The sequence below is a fragment of the Silene latifolia genome, chromosome X, assembly GCF_048544455.1.
Source record: "Silene latifolia isolate original U9 population chromosome X, ASM4854445v1, whole genome shotgun sequence".
Taxonomy (NCBI): domain Eukaryota; kingdom Viridiplantae; phylum Streptophyta; class Magnoliopsida; order Caryophyllales; family Caryophyllaceae; genus Silene; species Silene latifolia.
Genome location: NC_133537.1, coordinates 333,664,823 through 333,670,822, shown reverse-complemented (window position 1 = coordinate 333,670,822; position 6,000 = coordinate 333,664,823). Strand labels below are relative to the sequence as shown.

The 6,000-nt window shown below is 34.6% G+C and overlaps 1 long non-coding RNA gene across 1 annotated transcript; it reads right to left on the bottom strand.

The window, feature by feature from the left end:
• Positions 1-2,831: 2,831 nt before the first annotated feature.
• LOC141622329 (uncharacterized) lies at positions 2,832-3,511 on the bottom strand. Its single transcript, XR_012532934.1, has 2 exons — positions 3,454-3,511; positions 2,832-3,066 (listed from the first exon to the last, which is right to left on the bottom strand). It is a non-coding gene; the product is annotated as an uncharacterized LOC141622329 (long non-coding RNA).
• Between the last annotated feature and the right edge of the window lie 2,489 nt (positions 3,512-6,000).

Genomic DNA, 6,000 nt, shown 5'->3' with positions numbered 1-6,000 from the left:
GGCAATTAGAGATAATTATCCAAGCAATATTATACTTGTATTTCCTTACTTGTTCATAAAACCTCGATTATAGTGCGATAATTGGAGGGATTCCGACTCCCCCCGCGGTTGTTCCCACACCGGGTTTTCCGCGTCACCAAAAATCCTCCGTGTCTATCTCTTCGCTGATCTTTATTTCGTCGTTCCTTTCGTTCATATTTTAAACATATTTGGCATTAAGGATAATCACTATCACTCACACAATTAATTCGTAGTAGGTAAATTTTTACCAAAACATAATCCGTACATCAAAATTAAAAATTGTATGCAGATGTTAATTGGCCGAGTTGGTAAAAGCACGAGATGTTGTACTTATGTTTTAGGTCCAATCCTCGTCAATATTAAAATCGCCCTTGTGATTCCTTTTACACTTAAGAATTATAACGAGTCAGATCTTAAACGATTCTATTAAGGGGGGGCGTTTTGTTCAAGGAAATTAAAATATAAAATGAAATGTCATACCACTAAGAATGTGTGCTATTTTTGGGTTAAAAAAGTACTCCTCCTATTTAAGATAAACCTCCTTATTTCCATTTCCGTCTATTTACAATAACTTCCCTATTTTCTTTTTTGGTAAGTGTTTGTGTGGTCCAAATTTAATTATATGGTGGGGCAGTGTATTTGTGTGGTTCAAGTTTATTTATATGGTGGGGTATTGTGTTTTCTTAATTTTTGTGTTAAAATGAAATGGAAGGTTTATTGTGAATAAGAGGGAGTATAAAAGACCATTTTAAGCCTATTTGGCGAGCTTGATTGACGACCATATAACACAAACACAGTAGGCTACCTGTAAAAATCATTAGTTGAATGATTAATTCCCACCTTAGATCCTTTGTTTTTTTATGTGACTAATCACTCAACTCTAATCATATCACAAACTCATTCCGTCCCGGTCGGTTGTTATCTACTCCTTTTTTCCGTCCTGGCCAATTATTGTTCTTTGGTTTTGACACAAAACCAAGGAAAAATAAATGAGTCAATTACTAAATGGCAAATGGAAGAAATCGAGTGTGATTGATCAAATTGTTCATCAAGTTTATTCTTAAAATAGAAAGGACAATAACTCACCGAAACACCCCAATATGAAAAAGGACAACAAATGACCTGGACAAAGGAGTATTTTATTTTTATTATATCATTCAATTGGCATCTATTTTTATTTCTAATAAGTTCACGCAGATTAGCCAGTGAATATTAGTAGTAGGCAAGTGGGCATATAGGAGATCTCTTTAATTGAATTGATAACAAATGATCGAGATAGAGAACTAAGTGGTGTTAGTTCAGTGAGAACTGGGTTAAACCTTGAAGCTTGCAGAAATGCAAGAGTTGAGAGGTCTCAGGTTCGATTACCAGCTGGGGCGATGATCACTTGGCCACTGCAGCCCCCGAAAGGGGTGGCTTACATGGTCCATGTGGTATTGCGGGAATGCATGAACCGGAGGGGGACTCAACCCCCTCGTCATAAAAAAAATGATCGAGATAGAGGGGTATGTGCTGAAAATAAAGCGTTAAATTAACCTAATGTCACCAACTATAATTATTATGATTATGCCACTAATTAATTAGCCTGCTCCTTTATTGTGTGATGATGTCCATAGTCCAACTGTTCTTGTAATTATGTCGTGTAGTTTGGATTCTACAGTATTATCTACACTGTTTGGTTTGGATCAACGTCTCCATAATGATGATTGAAAATAGTGTTAATATGTTCTGTTTTTGATTAAATATCTTGACTTTAATAAACAAAAAAGTTGTTTCAATAAGAATATTTATGTGTGACATATTATTGAGTGATGAAATATCAAAAATAGTGTTTCGAAATGTGTAAAATAGTCTGATGGATACGGAGTACTTCGTAATAACACAAAGAGATAGTAATATCATATTATCGGTAATCAGAAGACCGATAAGACTACTGAAAAGTGGATACTAATCTAGCGAAAAAAATGTATTTGTAGCTTTGTGCTACTACATTACTAGCATATATAAGTCTTGCTTGTGACGGGTCGGATTTTGCGACGGGTATTTTGTGAGTGGAAATGGGTAGAGAGGACAAGGTGGGCACCCACTCCATGTGCTCCTTCTCTCATCTCCTATGGGTTTTTTGTGAGACAATATGGTACCCGTCTCTTATTTGTGACGGAAACCCTCCGTCACAAATAAGAATTTGTGTAGTACTCCTTCCGTTCAGTGGTGGAGCGAGGGAGCGCTCGTCCCACTAACTAACGTTTCAAAATTTTGAAATTTTTAGTTAATTTTTTTGAATTTTTTCAAGGTTACTTTATAATATTACTCTTCTCCACGGCTGACTTCAAATCATGGCTCTGCTACTTGCCTCCATCCCCGTCAATTGTTTAACTTTCTATTTTAAGAATATCTTTGATGAGCTATTTGATCCTCCATCCTTAGGCTATGTTTGGCAAAACTAGCTGAAAAACTAACTGAAACCCAAAAAGTTAACTGACACTACTACAAAAAATGTCAAGGAAACCGGTTGAAAAGGCTATAAGAAACCAGTTTATAACCGGTCTCTAGCTCACAGGTGTCTTAGCCTAAGAGACCGGATATGTAACCGGTTTCTTTGGTTAAATCAAAGAAACCGGTTATCACCAAAAACTGATTTCTTTGATCAGTGACTAAGACACCGGTTATTGGCCAAAACCGGTTTCTTTGATATTATCTTTGAAACCGGTTTTGGACTAAAACCGGTCTCTTTGATATTATCTTTAAAACCAGTTTTGGACTAAAACCGGTCTCTTATATTTTATTTAGAAACAAAAAAAAAATAGAAATTAAAAAAATTCGAGACCTGTATAAAATTATAATCGCTAAAATATACAGTAACAATTAAATTACATAATTAGCATCAACTTCACAAGCAACCTATCTTACAATTATATTCGAATTCTTATAAACTAATCTCCTATTATATAATCTCGCAAAATAACAACTCTTGAAGTTAACTTTGACGTTGAAATCATCATCTTATTTGTAGCCAAACTCGAAGTCATAAAACTCGCCTCACACCTACACAAAAGGGGACAAAAACAACCAGTAAAAACTCCCTGAAAGTCAAGGTTATACACAAGGTTTGAGCAATTGACATTAGTACAGGCATCTCTCTAGCTCTTCGAAAGGCTAAACAATATTAAAATAACCAACCATAATTAAAAGACTAGTTGTTAACCAACAATTGTTTTATTTCTTAGATAAGACTAGTTGTTAACCAACAATTGTTTTATTTCTTAGATAAATGTAATAAAGACATGACCCTAGCTTCCTCAATCATTCTTTGACGGAATACTTTATTGTCCTGTGCTCTACACACACGGTGCATAGTGGTAATGGAGTTACTCTAAAAGGTTTTCTTACACGAGAGTGCCATAAAAAAAAGATAGGGAGATTACATAATACCCGAAACAAGTAGATGTGACTCGTAACATCCCGCCAATGTACAAGTCCGATCCCAAATCGATTTCAAGAGATATTATTAGAGTATTTTTGGCACATTGACTTATCCCGCCAATCCACAGGCACAATGCGAAAACCACGTCACGTGTTATGTAAACGTAACCAACCGTAAAGCCAACTAAAGAGTAAGATAATACAACAATAAGCACATTGACTTATCTAAAATACTTCTAAGATTTAGTTGAGACGGATGTAGTTCATCGCTATTTATTCAAAGATAACATCAACATTCTAGAAAGCCTGACTCAAAATACCCGAATTTTAGACAACCATGCTTGAACCCGATCAAAATTGTCATATTTTGTTGAGCAATCAAGACTTTGCAAAGGACTTCGCACAAAAGGACTAACAGTAAAAAGAGATCAATACTGATCGCTTAATCATATGATATCACATACTTTCACTTGTAAATGAAAAAGAGGGGGGGGGAGGGTGTGTGGGTTAACAGTAAAGTAAGAGATCAATACATATCGCTTAATCAAATGATATCACATACTTCACTAGTCAATTGAGTGACGAGCTTTTTTATTTGCTGTCAAGCTCTAAATACCTGGATGTCCGGAATTTACACAATTGCAAAGTCAACAAATGGAGAATAACCCATTGATTTAGTTCCATACTAAAGCAGTCGCTAAATATTATTCACTAGTATTAATTAAAATTACAAGTCTCATGCCCAAGCAAAACCAACTCTTGTGACCGATTATTACCAAAACTCCCGATATGACTTTAAAAACCAGTATTGTTTAGTATTTGAAACAACAAACCCAACATAGATACAGCGCCTTGCTCATTTGAAATGTATAAATTAATACCACTAAGAAGTCAACATAAGAAAATTATGACAAATAAAGGAGTCATTATCGTTTGATCATATAAGAGTAAGTCTCCATTAATCCGTCTTAACATTAAAACGGGTCAAGTATCATCTCACTTGTGCATAGAAGATAAATAAATTGTGATTCCCTAGGCAATATGCTTTTGTCTTATTCTAAATACTTGACCCGTCTTAAGCTTAAAACGGATATACCCGTTCTTAATGAAAATTTGTAATCATATAAAGCTGTAATAATAGTAATAACGATGGTATTCTGGAGCCAAATAATGGAGTCAACAATTTAATTTGAAAGCTGCAAAGATGGTAAAACTATTTTCATGCAAACTGTGATCTTTGAGGTCTGATATAAGTATATAACCAACAATGAAACAACAAACAGTTCATTAAACAAAACTCATAAGACCGCCGTTTGCCTAATAAGTTTAATTGTAGGAATGCACTATGTATGAGGTATGTTCTTTGATGTTTAACCTCTCCATTCTCCAACCACTCTTGCACATTTTCTGAATGGTTTCTTCGATAAAGGTCGGGCATAAGACATGCGTTGCAAATATTTGTCAAAATTATCTATGAGAGTTAATAGGAAAAGAACAGCAATTATGCAAATCAACGATTGTATAATCACTAATTCGCATTCAATCATATAATTAAGGACGATTAAAGTAAATGATTACAGATGAATCCAAAACACTTATATTGATCGACCCTAATTAGCAAGTCTAACCAATTAAAGTCTGATACTTCAAACACAACAACAATAAAGCTATAGAAATTGGCTGGAAGGACAACAATGAAAATCCTACAACAACCTAATTACGAATAGATCGAATAATTCATAAACCCTAAAAAAATTAAAACAAAATTGATGAAAAATGAATACCTATTATCTAGGAACTGGCTGGAAGGAGGAGCAAGTGATAGTAGGGGGAGAGCGATTGATGGTGGCTATGTGCGGCGACGAGGCGAGAAGTGGGATTCTAACTGATAACTCAGACATAAGGGTGCTAAGAAACAAAAACAATAAAAATGGAATAAAATGATATAAAGCTGTGATTGAGGGGAATAAATCCAAAAAGCTAAGAAACCGGTTATAATTCAACATGGTTTCTTAGTTTATTTTAAGAAACCGGTTTAATAAAATCAACGGTTTCTTATGTTTAGAGACCGGTTTGAGAATATAACAGGTTTCTTATTAGTGATCTCTTTGCTATTTTTTGTAGTAGTGTGAAACCTGAAAAGCTAGCTGAAACCTGAAAAAGTTAACTGAAAAGTAAGAGCTGATAAGGTAACTGATTATAAAACAAATGTTTGGCAAACTAGCTGAAAAGGTAGCTAATTCTTGATAAAATGACGTAATAGAATACGATAATTATTAGGAGGACAAAAACAACGAATAATCCAGTAGGGTAGCTAGTAGAGTAGTAGCTACTAGTTGGAGAATGTATACGTATTGTAGAGTGTACGTTGTAACTAATTAGTGGTCCACGGTAGCTGCTAAATTATACGGAGAACGGAGTTGTTCTAACTACCTACGTAACCGTCTTTATCCAAGTCCAATTGTCCATAAAGATAAATAGATAATCATAATCATGGTGGATTGGTGATGAGCATAAATATACCAGTTAATGTATTATACAACTGATTGTATATAC